Genomic DNA, 25,922 nt, shown 5'->3' on the forward strand with positions numbered 1-25,922 from the left:
CAACAGAAAGATCGACAGACAGCTTATTCTGAGCATTAAAGCACAATATAAGACTGTTGATATCACTCTTATGCTTATAAATATTATTTCCTATAATATTCTTATAACGGCGATGTATAGTGATTATGGTTTGATAAGACATCTGATAATAGCTTACAACTGTAAAATAAAGAAAGACTGTATCCAAATTACTAATTAGATGACCAGAACCAATAAAAGTAGTATTATGGTTTTTAATGCATTATCAATTTGACAGTAAAGAACATATCTTTAAAACAGGCAATGATACAACAACTGTTAAGGTCAAGGGATGAACTGCATTACTTTTTTTATGTTATAATTCTTTTCTTACGTAAGTATAGTGCAGGTCCATATAACCCTCATTTTCAGCCAGTGAAAACTCACGCAGAGTAATATAAATTTAGGGACACTTAATTTCGAACTAGAGAGAATTAGCATGATCTAGGTAGATACGTATGACCGTAATCCAAGCATGCAATATCGCACCTGTGCAAAAATGAATTTTACAGTCTTAAGATTCGGTGATATGCACAAATATTCCGTTTCATATATCATATCGCTAAGAATATGGTGTGCTGAAACTAGCTTTACAAACAATAAACTGGTGAGGTAGCCCTGCAGAAGCTATCAAGAAGACTGGAAAGTCTTAAGAAGTATTTTCTCAAGGTAGAGAGATAGAGATCAATTCACGTAAAATTTCGTTACACGATACGTTGAATACTGTTCCTCACATGCATTGTGGATGCGTGGCCTGCATTAATACCCAATGAGACCAAACTATACTAGTGTTCGGTTTTCACTTTCAAATGCTATCTTAGAAACAAGTTTTTTTTAAAAAAATGAGTTCGTAATGATCATGTTAACCTAGTCTTCCGTTGCTTCTTGGTAGAGTAACATCTTAATTATAAATGAAAAGCACAAAATCGTGGTTATCCTACGGTATATATTTCCGCCTGGTCTACACACACACACACACACACACACACACACACACACACAAACACACACACACACACACACACGTTATCCTACGGTATATATTTCCGCCTGGTCTACACACACACACACACACACACACACACACACACACACACAGGTAATGTTTCTTCGATGGTTATTTTTAATATTTTCAGCAAGAAGAAGAGTCTAGGTTTCAATGAGAGCGGAAATTCTCTTGAGGCGTTTCGCCTTCTTGAGGCATCTTCAGAATTTCTTTAGGAACTGCAGGTAACGCATTAGTCATAAATAGCCAAAATTTTGGTTTGCACCTTCCGCGCATTATTAGTACTTTAACCGCAGTTTCTAAACAAATTCTGAACATGTCTCGGAAAAGCGAAATGTGTAAATAAAGCTTCTCCTGTCATTGAAACTTAAACTTTTTGTCTTTCTGAAAATACGTCACTAAGATGTCTGCACCATGGCCATAGAGAGTGAAGATTCAGTTTTATTTTTTTGTTTTGCTTTTGTTCCCTTTATATTTATTTCCTATTTGACATTTTCAGTTGCGTTGCCGCTACTCTGTGAAAGGTGACATTTACCATGTGTTCATAACTCACTCTCTATGTGTAACGAGTTTTTCAATGTCGTTAAACAGTATACTATCCCCCTTGACGACGACAATCTGTTAAAATCTGGTGACGAACTTATAAACCGAAAACTGGTCAACGAATAAATGAATACTGTAGAAGATTCACAGTTTTGTGATTTTCGTTTATAATTCACAATTTGATAGCGTATTTATTTGTCATTGAACTTTTGATTGTTTGCGTGCACATATATTGAGAGAGAGAGAGAGAGAGAGAGAGAGAGAGAGAGAAATGCGAAGAGAATGAAAAGTGTACAACCTGTACTGATTTCAAACACATGGACTGGGTATAAAGTGCGATTGGTTCTAAGCATTCGACATGGGGAGTCTAATCTCTCATGAGGAATATTAAATAAATACTGTTAAAGCGACGAGAAAAACTGGATATAAGTGTGTAGGCAACATGGAAAATCTGCAATTCCTGATTTTTTCTTTGTTGTGATTTCGAAGACCAAACAAAGGAAATTTCTATTTCTGCCGGTGTTTCTGTGTTACGTGTGAATGCAGGCGTATACGCTTCTTCGTTTTCCTTTGATGAACAGCAAAGGTCTCGCTCGGTTTCTGTGCGCTAGCGGCGAACCTGGCGCCGCTGCCGGCATATCAGAGCAGCAGCAGATTCCTCAGCTGTGACGTAACGCCACAGCCGAGCGCCAGCAAGTGCTGTGAGCCGGGCACCTCTGGCCCTGCCGTCAGCGCACGGGAGGTAAACACAGCAGCGTGCGAGCGACTCAGCAATTAGAGCCGCCGGCTAAAGCAGTCTAATTGCGCCAGCGCAAGACGTGCACGCAGTTTCCGTTGTACCGCCAGTGCCGAAAACATTAGCCCTGGTAAGGCGTGCCGTAACTTGTGGCGCACAAAGAAATGTTTGTAGGAAAGCGCGTCTTCTGTCGATTTCCTTGGTGTGTGTGATGCAAAAAGTTCGCTGTACATGCGTTGGAAAGAAGCGTGCATTGATTTGGTACCGCACAAGCACCTATTAATGTAAATGTGTTCATACGAAACGTCTATTCGGATTGGTGACTGGACTGAGGGTTTATACGTTACGTAGAACGTTATCGTGGACGGTGGGCCACTGTATTTTCAGTCAAGCCTCAGGGAAACCTATCAGACTTACTAAAAGTATCATGCAGCCTTCTGAACAGAGATCCTTTATACACGATTAATTTAATTACATAGCGCGAAGAGGCAAATTGCCAGTAAATTCTTCAACGCAGCTCGTCTACGAGTGAAACAGCAAGAATCTTTATTACGCAACATAGGAAGATTCGGCTAATGTTCCATACAGTTTCAAATTATCGATACAAGGTTTTCAAGAAAATGTGCACCTGAGCAAATATTCTGCTGTGTAGTTATTATTTGTACTCTTTTTGTTGTGTTGGCAGAAGAGCCAACACCGTGTTACTAGTGGAGGCCGAATTGCACGCGTTTTAGCTCACGCAGGCTGGCGTTTGGAGGGAAGAACTATACTGACGTGAGGTCTGGAACATGACAAGGAATTAGAATTCAGGAAGCGGACGTAATTAGTTTGATACTTAACTTTAATCCATTAATGATGAACGTCGCTCTTGACGGTACATGATTCACAATATTATCTGTTCATAATACATTCATAGTAACTGAATATGGCGCCTTGCTAGGTCGTAGAAAATGACGTAGCTGAAGGCTATGCTAAACTGTCATCTCTGCAAATGAGAGCGTATGTAGACAGTGAACCATCGCTAGCAAAGTCGGCTGTATAAGTGGGGCGAGTGCTAGGGAGTCTCTCTATACCAGACCTGCCGTGTGGCGGCGCTCGGTCTGCAATCACTGATAGTGGCGACACGCGGGTCCGACGTATACTACCGGACAGCGCCGATTTAAAGGCTACCATCTAGCAAGTGTGGTGTCTGGCGGTGACACCACACTTTTCATGCACCGAATACTAAAACAAAACAGTTTATTTGTCCTTCAGTGGAACGAAGTACTCCGCAAGGGATGAAACAGCTTTTCGGATGAGCATCACTATGTGATTCTTAACTGTTGTAGGTAAACTTTTCGCAAAAGATAGACAAAAAATGAGCCAAGTTTTCAAGCATAGGGCTGTTTCATCTTAGCTGTAATGTTAGCATCGTATTATAGGATTCACACTGAGCCATGGGGTCAACTTTCCTTCAGTATGTTGAACCGTTTCTGAAGTATTAATGGTGTTCCGGTTACGTGTTAATCCTTGCACAGAGGTTGTTGCAAGAGGAATGATCGATAGCAGAGATATGATAGGGACGATAATCGAAGCAAAATAGTAAACAAATGCATATCTTAAGATCTATGAGCGGTTCTTTATTTTTGATGCTGTGAAACAAATCTCTTCTGCTGCAAGCTCGTTGCCTTCCATATTTTGAGAGGTATTCCCATACCTTAAGAACTATGCGCATTTGTTCATCTTAGATGTTAGGATAAGATGTTGCTGGATAAGTGCTCATACCTGTTAAGCTGTATATTTTAGAGTCCATAATTACTAGACAATTTTTTCTTGCTTTGCTCCTGGGACATCCTGTAGGCTGTGAAACATGAATGATCTATAGGCCTGTAGACAGGTACCTTCGCATCCGGCACAATAATATTCAGTATAGTGTCAGCTTTTATGAATCAGGTTGATATTCTTCTTAATAGCTATTTCCAGATTCGTATTTTCATTGTGGTTGTCAGAAGCGGGACACAGGAAAAAAGAAAAGAAAATTAGTGTTTAATGTTCCGTCGACAACGAGGACATTCGAGACTGACAATACAAGCTCGGATTAAGGCAGGACGAGGAAGGAAACCGGCTTTGCTCTTTCAAAGGAACCATCCCGGATTTGCCTTTAGCGAATTAGGAAAATCACGGTAAACCTAAATCAGGCTGGCTGGACTCGAATTTGAACCGTCGTTCTCTCGAATGCAGTCCACTGTTCTAAGCAGTGCGTTGCCTCTCTCGGTACGTATTTTCTCTGCAGTGTAGAGACGGAAAGCGCCTGCAAAATACAGATTCGTCCGAGTGGTGCAGGGCAGTGGGAAAAATGCAGATCAGGGTAAGCTTCCCAAGATTTTAAAAAAATCTTCGGAATGACATTCATTATTTTGACCAAAGTGCACCTTCATCGGAGCATGTACAACCAGTAATGTTACTCGTAAATATTTACTAGCTCCAGATGTAAATCATTATTTTTATTATGAAAAAAAAAAACTGTGTAGTGCAGCAGGTTATATAGCCACTATATATCTACTTATATTACTGTCCAGTATTTACTGCTAACACCTTCTTTCGTTTTGGTCTGATTAAAGATAGTATTTTGTATGCTTCAAATAACAGAAATGTCCCCTTCATGCTTCAGTTCAACTACAATCGAAACCTGTCACTATTATTGCAGTCCAGCGGTTCAATCGCGTATAAAATATCAAAATTTTCGTCGCGCTGAAATAGATGGAAGATAAAAGAAAGCAGGGTTAAAGGAAGCACAGGAAATATTCAAAAGCCTGAATGTTCGTCCCTCTGCCTGTAACTAATACTGAAGGCGGCGAATATCTGGGATCTAGTCAGACGAGCGATCACTCTGTTTCCAAATGACGCGATGCGATTTGATCACAGCATTAGCCAACACCATTCCGTGCCGCTGATGCACAGCAGATTCCACTAATGGCTTACGCCTCTCCAAGCGGTCATTTGCCGTCTACCTGGCCTGGGGAAATACCTGTAAAACAAATGATATTATCACAATTATCACCATATCTTAATTATTAACGTCGTAACTAGTCAGAAAAAAGTATTTATAATGAATTATTCTGAAAACTGTGCCTTTTTGCTCGTCTCCCTCTCTGTTGTTTGTTCTGGTAACGTCCTGCGACTGTAAGGACACAACCATAAAACAGTTGTTGCTGGGTTCCCTAGTCATGCACTAGTAAGTCCTTAGATGTCGCGCAGCTAATGTGTGCTATGTTCGCACGCTAACCAACAGTGGAAGACCAAAACTTATTACGCGCAGAATCAAAGAAACCGTCTTTGTTTATTGTCTTGTTTTATTTCACTATGTTCGGGCTCGCGCAAGAAGAGTAATGAAGCATCCTCTTTATACTTTTGACAAAATTAGCTGCAAGTTGTTTGTTTCTTGTTGATTGTTCACGATAAGCTTCTTTCGGCATATGTCAAGTGTTGTTCCAGATGGACAGCAAGGAAGATTGGGTTTAACACCCCATAGAAGGGAAAGCAGAAAGGTGGAAGGAGTATATAGAGGGTCTATACAAGGGCAATGTACTTGAGGACAATATTATGGTAATGGAAGAGGATGTAGATGAAGATGAAATGGGAGATATGATATATGATACTGCGTAAACAGATTATCAGAGCACTGAAAGACCTAAGTCGAAACAAGGTCCCGGGAGTAGACAACATTCCTTAAGAACTACTGACAGCCTTGGGAGAGCCAGTCCTGACAAAACTCTACCATCTGGTGAGCAAGATGTATGAGACAGGCGAAATACCCTCAGACTTCAAGAAGAATATAATAATTCGAATCCCAAAGAAAGCAGGTGTTGACAGATGTCAAAATTACCGAACTGTCAGTTTAATGAGTCACAACTGCAAAATACTAACGCGAATTCTTTACAAACGAATGGAAAAACTGGTAGAAGCCGACCTCGGAGAAGATCAGTTTGGATTCCGTAGACATGTTGAAACACGTGAGGCAATACTGACCCTACGGCTTATCTTAGAAAATAGATTAAGGAAAGGCAAACCTACGTTTCTAGCATTTGTAGACTCAGAGAAAGTTTTTGACAATGTTGACTGGAATACTCTTTTTCAAATTCTGAAGGAGGCAGGGGTAAAATACAGGGAGCTAAAGGCTATTTACAATTTATGCAGAAACCAGGTGGCAATTATGAGAGTCGAGGGGCATGAAAGGGAAGCAGTGGTTGGGAAGGGACTGAGTGCCCGATGTTATTCAATCTGTATACTGAGCAAGCAGTAAAGGAAACAAAAGAAAAATTCGGAGTAAGTATTAAAATAAAAACTTTAAGATTCGCCGATGACATTGTAATTCTGTCAGTGACAGCAAAGGACTGGACTTGGAAGAGCAGTTGGACGGAATGGACAGTGTCTTCAAAGGAGGATATAAGATGAACATCAAAAAAAAGCAAAACAAGGATAATGGAATGCAGTCGAATTAAATCGGGTGATGCTGCGGGAAGTAGATTAGGAAATGAGACACTTATGTAGTAAAGGAATTTTGCTATTTGTGGAGCAAAATAACTGATGATGGTCGAAGTAGAGAGGATATAAAATGTAGACTGGCAATGGCAAGGAAAGCGTTTCTGAAGAAGAGAAATTTGTTAACATTGAGTATAGATTTAAGTGTCAGGAAGTCGTTTCTGATAGTATTTGTATGGTGTGTAGCCATGTATGGAAGTGACTAGAAGAAGGGATCGGTTGGTAGGACATGTTCTGAGGCATCAAGGGATCACCAATTTAGTATTGGAGGACAGCGTGGAGGGTAAAAATCGTAGAGGAAGACCAAGAGATGAATACACTAAGCAGATTGAGAAGGATGTGGATTGCAGTAGGTACTGAGAGATGAAGAAGCTTGCACAGGATAGTGTAACATGGAGAGCTGCATCAAACCAGTCTCAGGACTGAAGACCACAACATCGACAGACATCGAGTCAATAGAGGCGGAGCACAAGCTTGTATCGTGTCAAGGGTGGGGAAGGAAATCAGCCGTTCCCTTTCAAAGGAATCTTCCCGGCATTTGTCTGGAGCAATGTAGGGAAATCACGGCAAACCTAAATCTGGATGGCCGGATACGGGTTTGAACCGTCGTCCTCCTGAATGCGAGTCCAGTGTGCTAACTATTGCAGCACCTCGCGCGGTATCTAGATGGAGTAACGCCCATAAAACGTTTTGGAACGTAATTTCTTATATTTACTTTTTTTTGTTAACATAGGTGGAGTATTTGTTTTGTCTACATGGAGTGACATCCAAAACTATCTTAGAACGTAAGTTTTTTTTTGAGCTGTGTTGTTAACAGACGAACGATCTGTCATTTGACACCTGTAAAAACAACACCAATTTTCTGTTGAATGTAAATACTTAAGCTGTGTTAAGAACGTAGTACGTAAAAGAACTTACGTTCTAAGATGATTTATGGACGTCACACCACGTAGTGAAATCAAATACGTGATCTATGTTAACAACATAGTACATAAAAGAAATTACATTCCAAGATGACGTCTCTCCATTTAGACGAACATTTGAAAATGGCAAACATGCCGAAACAAGCTTGTCGAGAACTAATTTAATCAACAATTAATGGAACAGTTCTTGGTCTTTTGCGCTACCCACGACTCCTCCTCTATTGGATGTCTATTTCTAGTTCGCGTAGACTCTCGGTACGAGACACAAATCGTACGTATAGTGGCAGGGTCGCCAGAGGCATGTAGTATTTGTTTCCCTTTGTCGCTACTCTCCCGTTACAGTCTACGTGTTGGGCGGAGCTTGCTTTGTCTGCATCTCCTCTGATAGCATCCAAGATAGGATTTACTAACTGTAGAGAGGTACGCAATAAATGGAGTAGCTATCCTTGATTAAGTAAATCCTCTGGAAATCATTCCTTTGGAGCGGTGTAAGGAAACTGTGAAAAAATCCCAATTACGAAGGCAGTATCTGGATTTGAACCAACTTCTCTGGGCTAGCACATTTAAAAGAATATATTACCTCACTCAGACAGCCAAAAAGGATACCAATATAGCAGAGCGCACGCGAGAGTCCACACCCTTGTATAGCAACCAATAGCTCCGCAAAAAGAAAATGAAAATAATACAGGCTTTGGCACACGAAGTCTCTGACACTCCAAGTGGTAACTCAGTCCATGTATCCCTATACAGTTCGTTAGCTGAAGACGCAAATAGAATTGAAATGCGGGCTCATGTGCAGCGGAATTTATGTGAGTTCGGGTCTTGTTTTAATCAAGCAGAGATGCCTGATGACGAATATTAGTAGCTTTGATACTGATTGCGTTTAATGTTTTTGCATCAATAAATACAGCTAAAGTAACAGTTGTTATTCTTCTCTGTTATGAGTATCTGAATTTTCTACATCCTCCGCCAGCATCGAATCTCATCCTGTAGACAGGTTTGGGATTTAACTGACGGCACTGAGCACAGTCTGCTGATTCATCAAGCATGCGTTACCTCCTCTCCTCCACTTGCCATCAGACGGCGATGGCGAGAAATTTGCAAGTTTTGCTACGAACGGGAATGTGAAACGGTAGATGAAAGGAGCAGCGTGTTTGGATGATCCGACTCATTTTAGGCACGACATTGAAAACTGAAGAAGTGAGACCGTTTTCGAAAAAGCAGAAAGGGCGTAAACCATTTTATGTGTCAGTCGACACATAAAATGGTTTACGCTCTTAACAGCTGATCCGAAATGGAAATATAGAGCTTGTTTCCAAAGAATTTTGGAGTCTTCAATTTTTTATATCTTTGTTCCATTCCTACCAGTGTAGAATTAATAGATATTTGCCAAACTGTGTCACTTCTAAAGACAGTTTGAATATTGTTTTAATTTCCGTGGCATTTGGAATTTAAATTCAATGTGCTTTAAATCCACTTGACCAATCTATGGCCGCGAAGATGTCACGTGTCTCATCACAACTTCTTTCACGTCTCTCGTAGCTCACAGCTTACATTTTAGTGCCAGTCCATTGTTTTATTCTATTTATTTATTTAAAAAGTTTAGTTTTGGATGCGACAGGGATCGTTCCACAGTATACAGACCTCAAACATCTGTAGAACAATGAAGAAAGAAAGAATGTAAATGTACCAATGATGCCTCGCTACTTGGACTAGCTTGTTTTATCTAATGATGGACATTGTCGCACTGTTTTGTTATCATCTGCTGACTGAAATCTTTTCCGTACGATTGACACCAATGACGATTGCAAAAAGGAACCGGTTAAAAAAAGAGCATATTTTGATTATAAAACGAATACTTTTCTTTTTAAAGCAATTCGGAGTACTCTATGTAAAATAAAGGATGTTTACCACCCGTTAGTTCAGTTTTCTGTCTTAACGTTTATGGCGTCCCTGAAATACCACACTCATCTTTTGTCTCACATGCATGTCCGAAAGAACACTGCATCGTACATCTGAACAACACAGGCAGTGCAGTATCATATTTATCCGCCAACACCGGGCAAACGACTTTCATTTAAAATGTCTCTCCTGTACAGGAACATACGTAATTGATGTGCGAATGCATGCTGTAGACACATGGAAGTTTTTATCTGGGCGTGAAGCGTGCACCGATGTGTTGTTGTTGTGGTCTTCAGTCCTGAGACTGATTTGATGCAGCTCTCCATGCTAATCTATCCTGTGCAAGCTCCTTCATCTCCCAGTACCTACTGCAACCTACATCCTTCTGAATCTGCTTAGTGTATTCATCTCTTGGTCTCCCTCTACGATTTTTCCCTCCACGCTGCCCTCCAATGCACGGAAAGCCTAACGTTTTTAGCTGAAATAGCACATTTTTATGCTGATTCAAAAAATGGTTCTAATGGCTTTGAGCATTATGGGACTTAACTTCTGAGGTCATCAGTCCCCTAGAACTTAGAACTACTTAAACGTAACTAACCTAAGGACATCACACACATCCAGGCGCGAGGCAGGATTCGAACCTGCGACAGTAGCGGTCGCGCAGTTCCAGACTGTAGCGCCTAGAACCGCTCCGCCACTCCGGCCGGCTTTATGCTGATTATTTTAGTTTATCGTTGGATCCCATTTTTGTAACATTCTGTTGTATAGATGTTTCATATGTACCCATTTACTAATTATATTCGTGTAATAAGAATAATAAACAAATAATAATAAAAAGATGGACCGACGGAGCCTATTCGTAGAATTTTCGGGATTAGTTTGAGGGCAACCCCTGGCGGTCCTAGATTGGGGTACGTTTGACTTTCTTTCTGTTATTATTATTATTATTATTATTATTAAACGTAGTTGGATAAGGAGATAGGTCCACAGTCTAGCAGCAATTGTCATTGTCCTCATTCCATTATACACCTGAAGGATGTCCATGTTCGCAACTGCGAACACATTTCAAGAACTGTGTGACTGCTGGATATGAATAAACACAAATGACCAGTATATTGAGAGCTTGTATAGTGAAAAGAAATTGAAGTCTAGAAATGTATCAGAAAATAATACCAGCCATGACCAAATAAACTGCGAAATCCCCTTATGTTAAATGAGAATCGTCAATGGAAGGATTGTGTGAAAAACGTTGCGAGAGGAATAGGTAGGACCTAAGGAATTCAGGTTCATTGATGATAGTCGATGGAGGATATGAAATTAAATGCCACGGGGGAAAGTTGGTGAGAGTAGTACTAAAGAAACCAACAGAACCAGAACAATCAAACGTGTTGGATGCAGTATGGGCTTCGGACATCGCTCTCCCAGCCGTTGTCAACTGTCCGACCTTGGGAGCCTCTACTACCTAGTTTAATCGCTCCACAATTTGCTTCAAGCAGCTGCGCGAGCCTCTTCGATTCCTCCCGCTTAGGAAAACTCACTGACAGTACAGAGAATGGAAGCCGGATCCTCAGGTTGCCAGTCATACACATTGATCGCTTAGATGCAGAGGTGAATGTACACTCTGATTATTGATGTGCTCGTAATTCGCAAAATTTTAAAGAATTTTCTCGCTTTCAGAATTACTTCTTACAATAAATTCGATCTCGTCTTACAAAAAACTTAGCTGAGGTAAAAAATGACTTGCACCTCCGTAGGATTCCACTGTCGGACGGTTATAAAAATGACAACAAATAGGAATTGAAGCCTTTTCTTCCAAAAACCTCAGTTTACGTCTGCCTGGCACTCATGAAATTTGCGCTAATCACGTTTGTAAAAAAAATGGTTCAAATGGCTCTAAGCACTATGGGACTTAACATCTTAAGTCATCATTCCCCTAGACTTAGAAACTACTTAAACCTAACTAACCTAAGGACATCACACACATCCATGCCCGAGGCAGGATTTGAACCTGCGACCATAGCAGCCGCGTGTTTCCGGACTGAAGCGCCTAGAACCGCTCAGCAACCGCGGCCGGCTCACGTTTGTAAAAACGATGTTGAATAATCTCTTGACACAACTACGGTCCTGTCATACTTCTTTACGTTCATTACTGCTTTTCTCAAACGGTATACGAATACATCAGAAACGTTTCTCCAGCCAGGTAACCGCCAGTATTCTAGGCAAAAGCCGAACTATGTCTCCAGTTGTTGCACTGTCGTCAGCTCTTTAACCACTGTCAACAGAATGACACAGATAGTTAAGAAGCAGTACGCTGAAGAGGACCTTCATTAACTGCCAAGACAAATGCTATGCCATATTTCAGAAGTGCGTCGCAGCACAGCACTGCTCCCACGCATTCCCGATGTAGACAGTCCTGCCACTGAGAAGCGCATAAATCTGGGCGTGGTACACGCTAGCTTTTGTTGTTTCCTACGCAGATTCCGTAGAAATAATGTACTGTCAGCTGGGGTGCATTAGTCACAGATGTAAGGAAGAGACACTCGAAATTAATTACATTGAGCTTAAGTAGGTGGCACGAGCGGGGTGAACATGTGCGTTCGGAGTGGAAACTCGGTCGGGAAGGACTCCGGAATGTTCTACTTCATCAGGCCACGGCTGACTTCTTCCCCCAGCCGTCTTCATTGCGAGCTAAGGTACGGTCGATAACGACCTCGATGTCGACGGAGCGTTAAACCGGAAACTCGAATCTTCCTTCTTCTCTTGAAACGATTGAAGCACTCTACTGGGCACACGAATTAACGCATATATTAGAGAGGTATCGCAGTGATAAAACGACATCTTTTTATTCGTTAATGGACTCTATTTAACAATCACTATCATTTTTTTGCTTTACAATATGACATATCTGTCAGCTACCTCTAATAGCTGTCTGATAACATCTGACAATCTACATACACTGTCCAAAAAAGTGAAGTGCCTAGAAAGGGATGCGGAAACGAAATGAAATTTCTTTTGTTGTGAGGGTATGTAATGTTATTTCGGTAATTCCAAAATCAAGTCAAATTTGCAAAGAATTTCCTAGCATGAGCCCAGTTATCAGTATGACGTAGCACACCTAGTCTGGATGCATGCACTGATTCGGTTCGGAAGGGTATCATAATCATAAAGCCGTTATATACTCTCTTGACGAAGGCTGGCTCACAGCTGTTGTAAGTGATCTTTGATATCCTGGGGCACTAGGACTGGTTTGATGTCCGAGCTGGCCTCACACATGATATTTCGGGGAGAGTCCTACTGATCTTACTGGCCACAGTAGTACATCAACATCACGGTGAAAGTTCGTAGAGACACGTGTCCAACGTGGACCAGCATTGTCCTGTTGAAAAGTGGCACCACGATACCGGTGCATGAGAACTAACACATGAGGATGTCGTATGTCAGTGACATACCGTTGCAGTAGAGTTCGCTCACTCACTACTAGTCGCGACCTGAAGTCATATCCCACACCAAACTCATATCCCACACCATGACACCAGGTGTAACAAAGCCAGGTGCCGGCAAAACATCAGAAGAGTGGTATCTTTCCAGACATTGGAAAAACGGGACCTCTTCCCAGGTCGCAGCCATACTCGCCGATGATGATCATCCGGGGTAGTGCACAACAGTAAGTCATCGATGAAAACAACGCGACGTCATTCATCAGCAGTCCACTCTTCCCGGTCGCGTCACCATTCCAGACGCAGCTGTATGTGGTGCGGTATCAACGGTAGCCTGCGCAAGGGACAGCAATATCTTAGTCCGGTTGCTGCAAGTCTCCGACGAATGGTGTGGGATAGCATTGAGCAGTGTTTCTCAAAGTGGGATCCGCAAAGGGCTATTGATAAAATATCGATATTTCAACATTCTTCCAAGGAATATCAATATATATCGGAGATATGATTTCCGCCAATACCCTCCAGGGTAGCCGAGAGCGCTAACGCCCTGCTTCCTGGACTCGGGTAGGCGCGCCGGCCCCGGATCGAATCCACCCGGCGGATTAACGTCGACGGCCGGTGTGTCGGCCAGCCTGGATGTGGTTTTTAGGCGGTTTTCCACATCCTACTAGGTGAATACCGGCTGGTCCCCACGTCCCGCCTCAGTTACACGACTCGCAGATATTTGAAACGCATTCACAGACAGCTGGGGTACACTACTTCCGTCCCGAGGGGTATGAGGTGGCGGTAGAAGGGGCATCCGGCCACCCCTTGAAAATTAACCATGCCAATTCCGTACTTAACCCTGCCGACCCTGTGCACAATGCAGGATAACGGCAGTAGCAAAAGAAAGAATGAAATATGATTTCCACCGATATATCGATATTAGAATGGCAATATCGAACAATGACATGTTTATGTTATATTATAGTTGTCCGAAATTTTCGATATATTTTTGAAGAAGTCGTTCTTTTAGTAGAATATAATTTTATTTTCACTGTGTGAAGGAGTCCTACTACTTTTTGAGCTTTCATCACGTCCAGCCTTCCTCTTTGTGTGAAGCAAGTACAGATGGTGAAAGGAGAAGTCCGATTGCACTGTGTGTGTGCGGGGGCGGGGGGGGGGGGGGGAGGGGGCAGAATGGAATAGCAAAATGTCCGATGTGAAGAAGTAGCACAACACCAGTTGCGTTAAAAAAATTTTAATGCAGCTAGTGTGCTGTTTCTCCACATCGGCATTCTTTAAAAACAGTTGCTGAAACTGATGAACAAAGATCTACATGACAAGATTGGTCTTTGCAGTGGGAGGGTCATGTCAGGTGAAATGCTGACTTAAAGCGATGCTACCAACAGAAACTGCAACGTTAAACTTCGTCACGTAATTTTGACACTGCAACTGCTATGTCGATGGCCTTGGCAGAAATGAAAAAAATAATCTAGGGAAGCCGACGTGAATTGTTCCACACAAATCCGATATGTGACAAAACCGAACGACAGGTGGACCCATCGGACACCTTTTATTGTGCCACTTACCTGCAGTAACAATTGTTTGCAAAGTAGTTATCGCCAAGCATGAACGTGCATCGTTTTCTTTTCAATTCTTACTCTGAGGGAAATAAGCAGCCAGCTAGCTTATTGATGTATGGAATATCTAATTATAAATCAGTACTTAAATATACAGTTGTAAAACCGGCTGTATATTTATAATGTGCAGCCGACATTTTTATAGGCCTTTCTATCGAAATATTTTCCGTTGATCTATCGATATATTTTACGATAATCGAGTGCTGATATAATTTAAATATCGATGTACAGGATTTCCGATATTTTTAAATACTCAACAGTCCTAGTCCAAGGACCCCTGGAGAAACGCAGTACCTACCCAGGGGGTCCGCGCCGCCTGAAAATTGAAATGTGGCGTAATAAAATGTAACTCTCAGTTGTTATGCAAGAAGAATTTTTTCAGCTACTAAAACGAAAACAATTAGACATTATACCTACGTTTGTAAATTTAAATGTTTCCCTACTTCACTAAACTTCTGCCCTGAAGCTGGTGAGCCGTTATATAGCACTACTTCAGGCGAGAGAAATTCTCTCTCTGTTAGGGCACTTTTACAGGTTGTGAGACTGGCCTAACGAATGTTCAAATGTGTGTGAATTCCTAAGGAACCAAACTGCTGAGGTCATCGGTACCTAGACGTACACACTTCTGAAACTAACTTATGCTAAGAACAATACACAGACCCATGACCAAGGGAGGGCTCGAACCTCCGGCGGGAGGGGCCGTGCAATCCGAGACCTGGCGCCTGAGACGGCGCGGCCACTCGCCGCGGCTGGCCTACGTGTCGAGTGAAATTTTTAGCATCGGAAGTAGTGTACTCATTGCTTCATGGACAGAGAAGCTTTAGCACCGAGAAAAATGCCTGAGGATTTGAAATGTGTTCTGGATGGAGTTACAAAATTTGTTAATTGTATTATATCGCTTTCTCTAAATTCCCATCTTTTAATAGTTTTATGCGAAGAAATTGGCAGTGAACACACTCAACTTTTCTTACATACTGAAGTGCGTTGTTTGTCAAGAAAGAAAGTTCTATGTCGTTTCTTTGAGCTGCTTGATGAAGTGCGCTTGTTTCTTTTAGACAAGCAACATGGCTTTTCAAGCGAGAAAATGTGTGATATTGACTAGTTGTGTAAAGTGACCTATTTGGTGAACATTTTCTCTTTTCTGAACGAATTTAACTTAGGCCTGCAAGGAAGAAATGTTAATATCTTGGTAGTTGAGAGTAATGTTGAAGCTACAATTAACAAACTGCAGACGTGAGCAGTACGAGCACAGAACAATAACGATTCATCATACCTAGTGCTCGCGAACGTCGTTGATTCTTTTGATGAAAAGCCCTCTGCTGAAGTGCAGAATACTTGTAAGACACTTGATAGCATTAGCTGTAAGTTTTCGAGAATATCTTCCTACACCACAACCTGATAATTCTTAGACTGAAGATTCTTTCACTAACGGCGTAATCTTACTGACACACGATACGAACAGCTACTGGAGCTACCATGCAATATTTCGTGGAAAAATGTTTTCAAGGAAAATGAATTTCGTAACTTTTGGTTGCGTGTGCGTTGTGAGTACGAAGAATAGTCTGAACAGGCACTGCGACATTTGATGCCTTTCTCTGCCACTTAGTTACATGAGCAAACCTTTCTGCTCTTTGCAGTACTGAAACCTTAAAGCGAAATCTTCTTAACGTCGTATCATACCTCATATTGACGGTTACAAAAGTTATTACAAATTTCAATGGAATTATGGAAAAACACAAAGAATTTTATTCCTCACATTACTGACCTCACAATTCAGAACATTGTTTACAAGTGGATTTCATGAAAAACTCAATCATGTATCTTTATTTATTTCGCCTTTAGCTGGCCAGCTATTTATCTAGTCATGTTCAATTAAATATATTAAAATCACATATTCATTTGTTATGTTAATAATTAATTTTCGATAATTTCCCTATTTCGTAATTACTCTTATTAACTCTCCATATAACACAAACGTATAAACAAGTTTTTGGCTTTCACCTTCGGAAGTAATAACTAGCCAGACAAGAGATGATTAATAACCAGTAAGCAACAAGAAACCACATATAAAAGTGACTTCAGTCGGTTTCTTCTTCTGGTATACTATCAGTTCCTGGGGTGCGCCTGTGGAGTCAGTTAAGTATTACAGTCACGTTAGCTCGGCATTTCTAGATGAGTATTTCTTGAAAATATCTTGCAATGTGGGCTTAGCTATCTGGCCATCTGACAAGGCTCGTGACATTTGTGGGTAGGATAATTCGCAGTTATAGAGTTTGACCTGCTGACTGGCGAAGAAGAGCCAGGCAGATCTGCCACTCCTGAAGAAATTATGTAGAGATGTGCAACATAACGCCCGAGTCCATTTTGCATTCTTTTGACTGACGTTGTATGTTGTTTTGGGACAGTTTTAACTCTCAATACCAGATTCCTTTAGGAATGAATGGATGCATCTTGGCAAAGTTTTGCCCTCTCCTCTTCTGAGAGGTTTCTGAGAATCGGTCCCATTTATCAAATGTAGTTTTCTTTACAGTGTACGGAACCTATAGAAGGTAGAAATATAAAGAAAGGTATTCCTACTGTGATACTACTCTTGGGTAACTGACCAATAATTTCGTTGTCTATGATTCCGGATCTAGAGACGCTCACGCTTTGTTATTGTTTGCTACACCAATAGATTATTCCTGTTCATCAAAGAGATAATAAGTGTAATGATTTCAAAAGGTGAGGATCAACAGCTGTAAGTATAATATAAAATGCATTTTAACCATCAGCTTTTTATTTGTCCCATTTGTCATCTACCGGTTTCGGTTATTAACTATCATCTAGGACGCCTATCAGCATCAACATTAAAACATTTTATGGAAGAACAATGCACACAAAAATGTTAAAACTCAATAAATATATGGGTGAGGATTCGATTTGTATACTTACAGGGTACAACAGATTAGTTAAAAGCATCCCATATTCATTTGAAGCTGAACAATATTGAAATTATCCAGTGAAATTGTAGAAACAATTTGTCTTAGAATAGCGACAGTCATATCTTATGTCAAACAGATAGACATCACAAGAGAAACAAGACGATCAATTACCGGAAGAATCCCTCAGCAGCCAATTTATATCAAAGATACTACATTTGTACTGCATAGGTAACATAACATTGCATCAGTGCTAAGGTGAAGGAACAGAATATCTTTACCAACATATTTCACTGAACGTAAACAATAACAGAAAAACTTCAATATTGAAAGTTACAGTAAAAACAGTCGCAAGATACAAATGAAACCACATATCAGGCACCATCTAAGACAAAGTGTTTGTACAACTTCACTGGATAATTTCGATATTGTTCAGCTTCAGAGAAATATGGGATGCTTTTAACTAATATGTTTTACCCTGTAAGTATACAAATGGAATCTTGCACCCGTATATTTGTTGAATTTTGGTATTTTTGACTGCATTGAACTTTCATAAAATCTTTTAATGTTGATAGACACCCTGGATGATAGTTAATAGTCGAAACCGGTAGATGACTAATGGAACAAATAAACAACTGATGGTTAAAACCAATTTTATAAAAAGAAGAGATAATAGTTTTCAAATTCCATGTTCTAGTTTCTCGGGAACACCCCGCGAATCGTTTATCAGAATATCGTTGATATTGTGCAATGCAAAACTGAGTGCCTCTCTTATTGCTAGAATCGCAGCCAGAAAGACGCTTGTTTCAGCGGGAATCTTGTACATATTTCCGATTCACATAGAAGGACAGAAGCATGCAAATCCCGTTCCAACAGTCGACTAAGATCCATCAGTGCATACTATAAAAAAGGTAAATGATAGTAACCATAAATGATAATGACTCAGTATCCAAGTACCATTGCTACATATTTATTCCACAAGTAGTCTGCTTAGTAACCCCGTACCCCTTCATTTCAGAGTAACTTTAAACGAAAATTTACAACTCGTGATGCTGGAACAACGAAACCACACGAGTAACTATGTGAAACGCCAACGGATGACAGATTCAGCGCAGTGGTACATCCTGCACATCGTTACCTCGTAAATGTGACACGTCGTCTCGAATATAGCGATTACGTGCGCTCGGCGCGGCCGCGGGGTTCGCGGAAACACGCACGCATCGCTGACCGCCGGAGTTCCAGCGGATCTGACGCCATGAGAAGCGCTGGGGCGCGCAACGGCGGCCGCGAGGCCTTGCGGTGACGTCACCGAGACACGTGCGACTGCGTGACAGCCAGCACACGTCGCTGCCTCGGCTGCGAGGTCAGGTGGCGCTGAAGACGCAGGCCCGAGTTCACGAAGTTGAGCTGCCGCCTCGATAACATGGCTTTGGAGCTGCGCGAAACGAAAGTGTTGCAGGAACAGCCGGGAGAGGCATCCAAGCATCCTGTGACTGTAAGGACTGGTTCTGACCAAGGGCACCCATACCGTAGTTTGTAGGGAGGAGAGGGTACAAATGGTTCAAATGGCTCTGAGCACTATGGGACTTAACTTCTGAGGTCATCCGTTCCCTAGAACTCAGAACTAGTTAAACCTAACTAACCTAAGGACATCACACACATCCATGCCCGAGGCAGGATTCGAACCTGCGACCGTAGCGGTCGCGCGGTTCCAGACTGTAGCGCCTAGAACCGCTCGGCCACCCTAGCCGGCGGAGGAGGGGGGTGGGGCGTAGACCTGGAGGTATTTAGTATTTTTAATACCATGGAAGATGAATGGCGACTTGTAAATAGCCATAGAAAAGCTCCAGTTACGAAGAAGTTAAAAAAGCTACGACATAATTTGACTGCACAATATTTTTTTCTCTTTTGCTTGAGAGCTAGGCCAGAAGGGGAGAGACGGGAGGGGACGGGAGGAACTCATTTTATAGATTTTAAATTTTAAACTGTAATATGACGTAGATATTGCGAATGGCCTTGACTCGTAGAAAACACCAGTTCTCAGAGAGGTGAACAATACCGGGCGTGGCCAGTGCTTACATGAGTAAACGCCTTGATACGTCATATGCTGTTGGATGCTTTCCCTTTGCCCTTACGACAGATAAGGCGACGCTTGTTTCACTCGCACTCTGTACCACCATTTAAAAATCAACCAAGCTAAAATGTGTGCACTATATTTAGTGTTTGTAATCACTTGTCTGCTGGAATCCTCACTTCTGAAATACCAGAATTCGGAAGACGTCAGGCTGCCAATGCTTTGTGTCTTACCGCTACCAACAATAATAATAGTAACAACAATAACAATAATCCTGCGTGGACTCTACAGCAGGTTAGTAACCGTTATTGTTGTGCTGTCAATTACTTTGTTTATTGTTGCGAAGTGAATAATGAAATGAAATGGCTCTGAGCACTATGGGACTTAACATCTATGGTCATCAGTCCCCTAGAACTTAGAACTACTTAAACCTAACTAACCTAAGGACATCACATAACACCCAGCCATCGCGAGGCAGAGAAAATCCCTGACCCCGTCGAGAATCGAACCCGGGAACCCGGGCGTGGGAAGCGAGAACGCTACCGCACGACCACGAGATGTGGGCGAAGTGAATAATAAAACAATTTCCGGTGCATTGTAGAGACCACCTGCAACTTGGAGAAGACATTTTCCTGAGATATTTTAACAAATGTGATACATATGTCTCAATATCGCTGTCATTGGTGCATGTCAGAAAGTTCGAAGGATGTGTGTAGTGGGTGGACGATGTGAGGAAGATGGTACATTCGTTTCACAATGTGTAACCTCCACACAGGTCTCACCCGGTAATACTAGTATATGCAATTTTTAAAAAAATGAAATTATTGGCAACATATCTAATCAGTATAACAGCTTTACGAAATAGCGACCTTTTAAAGATAATACAGTCTCGTGACAAAATCAATGAATCCTTTTGTTTTTACCCCTCGGAAAATTACGTTTTACCCCCCCTCCCCAAGTTGGGAACCACTGGGGTAGAGGGAGGTTTGAAGTTTTATATTCGTACAACCAATGTACCACACAGTGAAATGTGCACCATGCTTTGCTCGAAACAGTGGTCCGTCTCAGTCCACACACGGATCAACAGGCCTCTGTTTATTGAATCGACAGCTTAACAGATCGACTTCTCAACTCTTCAAGAGTAGCTGCCACAGGTGCGACGAAGACTCTCTCGTTTATACGTCCTCACAGAAAGAAATTGCCCAGAGGCGTCTTTTTGCTGAATCGACGACGGAATGCACATTGTACTTGAACAATGGATTGACTTTGCACAAGTTCCAACACACAAAATTATTACTCTGGTGATGTAGTCGTCATGTTGCTGCATACAAACAACAGCACAACTGTGTAAAAACTTTGAACCTCCCTCTAACCAGTTACATGCGCCATGTGTTTCTTTTGTAGTCTCTCTGTAATAAACAACTGGAATCTGTTCTTTCTTGTAGAATCACTCGGTATATCCTGCTCCACCGTCTTGCATCACATGACGGTTTCTGGGACTGTACGTAACACGTTCCTTCACGATCGTGATTGGTCACGCGAGAATTGATCGTCTTCTCTTCTAGTGTTGCACGATTTATGAGTACTAAGCTGTTTGTTTTTCGAATAATGAACGTGTAGTGATTGTACCGGGTGATCAAAAAGTCAGTATAAATTTGAAAACTTAATAAACCACGGAATAATGTAGATAGAGAGGTAAAAATTGACACACATGCTTGGAAACACATGGGGTTTTATTAGAACAAAAAAAAGTTCACAAAATGTCCGACAGATGCGGGTCGTTTGGTGATGATCGTGTGTTCAACCGCCGCTTTCGTCATGCTTGGCCTCCCAAGTCCCCAGACCTCAGTCCGTGTGATTATTAGCTTTGGGGTTACCTGAAGTCGCAAGTGTATTGTGATCGACCGACATCTCTAGGGATGCTGAAAGACAACATCCGACGCCAATGCCTCACCATTACTCCGGACATGTTTAACAGTGCTGTTCATTACATTATTCCTCGACTACAGCTATTGTTGAGGAATGATGGTGGACATATTGAGCATTTCCTGTAAAGAACATCATCTTTGCTTTGTCTTACTTTGTTATGCTAATTATTGCTATTCTGATCAGATGAAGCGCCATCTGTCTGACATTTTTTGAACATTTGTATTATTTTGGTTCTTATAAAACCCCATGTCATTCCAAGCATATGTGTCAATTTGTACCTCTCTATCTAGATTATTCCGTGATTTATTCAGTTTTCAAATGTATACTGACTTTTTGAACACCCGGTACAAGGGGATCGTGTCATGGCCATTTCATTACCACCAGCATGAGCATCCTTTGCTGCTTCGGATCGCGTTCAAATTTAGTCAAATGGTTTTGAATGGTCCCTAGTGGTTCCACGCTGTACACCAAGGCAAAAATTGCGGTCGCACTGGATTCCAAAGTGGTGCGATCACGTCCAACAGGGTTGCTGACGTGCTATGTCCTTAGAGTATGATTGAATCGTCCGGGGGTGTAAGTACTGTCAAAGGCTGTCAAGAACGTCGTCCTGTTGGTCACTGCACTGTGAACTGTGTGGGAGTCAATGCCCCTAGCGCAGGGGTGGTTTCATTGTCACACTTTTGCCACCGCTAAAGCCGTTTCGTATCTATACAGATCGGCAATGTGTCTGAAATATTTTCCTCGGTCACCCATAAGCACACCGCGTCATTTCAACGCTGATCGTCGCAATTCTGACCCCTATCGCAGAGTCGTCAAAAAAAAGGCGTCAAATGTGGGTACGAGCGGATGTGACAACACGGATGTCTGACACGTCCACGATGGTGTTGAGTGTTACTGTGGATCATTTTGGTGCTAATGTGACATCATTAACACTCTTACATCTCATATTAACTTCTGAGCTGTGGCCTTCTTTACGCATGTATCGACTCCATGCTGTTTGAACCGTTGCCGAGCCAGAGGGTGACGTCGCAGGCTGCCGCGCTATACAGAGGAAGGTTGTCTTCAATGGCTCACCTGAAGATGACTGGCAGGCGTCCAGTTGAAATATTGTGGAATGAAGTTTACGACGACCGCTTGCAATCCCGAAATCTCCTCGAACAGGAAGGTTGTAGTTACCTCAGAGACAAATTTCAAACTTATTCGTTGCAATGTGAGACAATTACAGGGTTTCGAAAAAGCGTTGCTTTAATTGTGTTGTGCAATGTAATAGAAAAAAATAGATGTTTAATTTTTTAGTTCATTTAATACACATAGTGGCCATCTCTGGAAGCAACAATGGCCTAAAAGCAGCAGATCATTGAGTCGAACTGAGCTTGATTAACAGATGCAGATACGCCACACCACGCTACTTCAACTCCGTGCCAGCATTCATCAGTCACAGTGGGTGGCTAGTCTGTCAACAACTAATAACTACAAATTTTCATTGTGTGAGTGATCTGCAGAACGTGCTGGAGAGGGTAACAGTCGAACACTCTCTGTATCAAGGTAGGTCAACAAGTGGTCTTGCATTATCTTGTTGAAAGATGATGTCACAGAGATCTACAATATAGGATTTAACTATCACCCATAACATGCCAGACACGCAGTGCCTGCTTTCGGCGAACCAGAGATGATGGTAATGTGTACCTGGCACCCTATGTCATCACGGCAGGCGCTGGGCCTGTATGATGATGACGAATGCAATCTGGCGACGTTCATTCTCCTCTGAGCCTCCACACACAGGTACATCCATCGAGATGCTGTACACAGGAGCGGGACTCGTCTCAAAATACGACGTAATGCCACTCCTGTGTACAGTGTTGCTGTTGGGTGCACCCGTATCGGGACATCTCTCTCTGGTGCTGCATCAAGGAAAGCCGCTGTCCGTGGCTCCGCAGAAATCGTCGAATTATCCGTGTAAATACTTGTCTTGCTGAAAGCAAGTCGGAGGTACGTGACGTACCTATATGAATCTGCATTAGCCGAGAGAACAATACGTCTCTCCTCTCGGGCGCTAGTCGCGTGGGGCCGTTTATATCCCACAGTGTCATGACATTCGTGGGATTACGAGGCGCATGGCAGCAATATCGCGGAACAATAAATCATAGTCTCGGTCTGTCACGGTCTTGTCGCATGCGAATTCCAACACTTGCTGGCCGGCGTTCTCCTAGTTATGCTAGGGGTAACACGATCTTCTCACAAACAAATAACAATCAAACTTTTGAGTGAGATATCTGCTCCGTTATCTTTCGTTATGCCCAGATTGTAGATGGCGGTACTTTGCCACACACTGTGCTGAAATGCTAATCATTTGCATATCGAAGCAAATAATACACTTCACGCCAGTTCGACGATTATTGCAGGCTGTATTCATACCGTTGCAATTTCAGTGGCATCCAGGGTACAGGAGACATGGGCGACGTGGCGACGTAGCATGCCATATCAGGAATATGGCTTGAAGATGATTTCTGTTCAAACTGAAACACGTAATACAGTGCGACGATGGCCACTGTAAATGTTTTCCGCATTAATAAAGCGTCGCTCGGTGTAGTAGAGAGTTTTTGGCGGAGTAAGCTCTGAGCATGTGGCTGGCGGCCGCTGCTCGCTGTCTGTGTCGGCTATGCGTGTCAAGGACGCCACCTGCGCTGTGGCGGTACGCCTCGCCTCGCCTCAGCAGGCAGCTACCGGAAGGCACAGCCCACACGTACACCAGAGAGCACCTAACGTGCCATTCAGTAGGAGCCTTTCCTCTCGCCCGATTCAACTCAGTTTGGTTTAGATGCCCCGTATACTGAAGCTGTAATCCAAATTCTACGTCGACTATTGACGCCATAGATCTACGCTCTCTGATCGAAAGTATCAGGACATCTATTGATGGGCACTAACACTGGTGTGTTCACCTTTCACCTTTGTAAAGGCTTGAACTATGCTGGGGACATTTTCAATATGCTGTCTGAATCTTTGTGGGGGAATGGAAGCCAATTTTTCCTCATGAGCCGAATCCAGAGGAGATAGTGATGTTGGACACTGAGATCTGGAGCGAAGTTGACATTCTAATTTATCCCAAATTTATTCCATTGCGTCGGGACTGTGGTTAGACCAATCCATTTCAAGAACGTTACTGATCACAAACCGCTGTCTCACAGACACTGCTTTATGAGGGTGAATTGTCATGCTGTGACAAACAGTCATCGTTTCCGTACCATTACTATACTATACGCAGTACACAGTGCTGTGAGATGTGTTTGTATACTTCCGCTCTTAGCGTTTTCTTAAGCGCAATAACGAGATCACACCATAACCACGGAAAACATACCCATACCGTAACTCAACTTCCTCTGTACTTCAATGTTAGCACTACACATGATAGCAGGTAACGTTCTCCAAGCACTCACCGAACCCAAACCCCTCCATCGGTTTGGCACAGGTTTTAGCGTGATTCATCACTCCAAATGACTCGTTTCCAGTCATTCACTGCCTATCAGCGTCACTCTTTACACCACCGCAAACATCGCGCAGTATTGACTACAGAAATGGGTGGGTTATGCAGAGCTGCTCGATCATTGTACCCCATTGTTTCTAATTCCCTACGCACATTCATTGTGCTAGCTGGACTGTTGGTAGCACTTTGGAACCCGCGACTAATTTCATGCCGTTTCTTATAACCACTTTCCTTAATCCTCGACTGTCTTTGACCATCACCGGCTAGGGTGGGGAATTTTCTCCGCCCAGGGACTGAGTGTTGTGCTGTTCTCATCATCATCCTATCATCCTCATCGACTGCAGGTCGCCGAAGTGGCGTCAAATTGCAAGTCCGGCACCCGGCGAATGATCTGTCCGATGGGGGGGGGGGGGGGGGGGTAGCCATTCGAATAAATAAATAAAAAGTACTTGAGGTCTGCATGGTGTTGGTTTAGCTGTTGTTGTTCCTTCTCGCTTCCATTTACAATCACATCAACAACAGTCAACTTGGATACCTATTTAAGTGTTGAAGTGTTGAAACGTCCCTGATGAATTTGTTACTAGGTAGTACACTTTGAAAGTCACTGAGGTCTCTAGACGGACCCATTCTGCTGTTTGCTGCTTCTTTACTGACTGCACAATATTCCCCGCCTCCTTTTATACTAACGGGTCCGCCTCTCGCGATATCTAATGTTCAGTTCCATGTAACATATGGGTGTTTGGATAGCTCTGAACAAATACTGTGTGGTTTTTAAGCTGTTTCTCATACTCGTGCAGGAAAATGATGGGCAGGTT

At 42.3% G+C, this 25,922-nt stretch overlaps 1 protein-coding gene across 7 annotated transcripts in view; it reads left to right on the forward strand.

Moving 5' to 3' along the window:
• The window catches only part of LOC126267586 (titin homolog), a 383,918-nt gene that overhangs the window by 109,835 nt on the left and 248,161 nt on the right, over nucleotides 1-25,922 (forward strand). The gene's annotated exons all lie outside the window — the stretch shown is intronic.

The sequence above is a fragment of the Schistocerca gregaria genome, chromosome 4 (genome assembly GCF_023897955.1).
Source record: "Schistocerca gregaria isolate iqSchGreg1 chromosome 4, iqSchGreg1.2, whole genome shotgun sequence".
Lineage (NCBI taxonomy): Eukaryota > Metazoa > Arthropoda > Insecta > Orthoptera > Acrididae > Schistocerca > Schistocerca gregaria.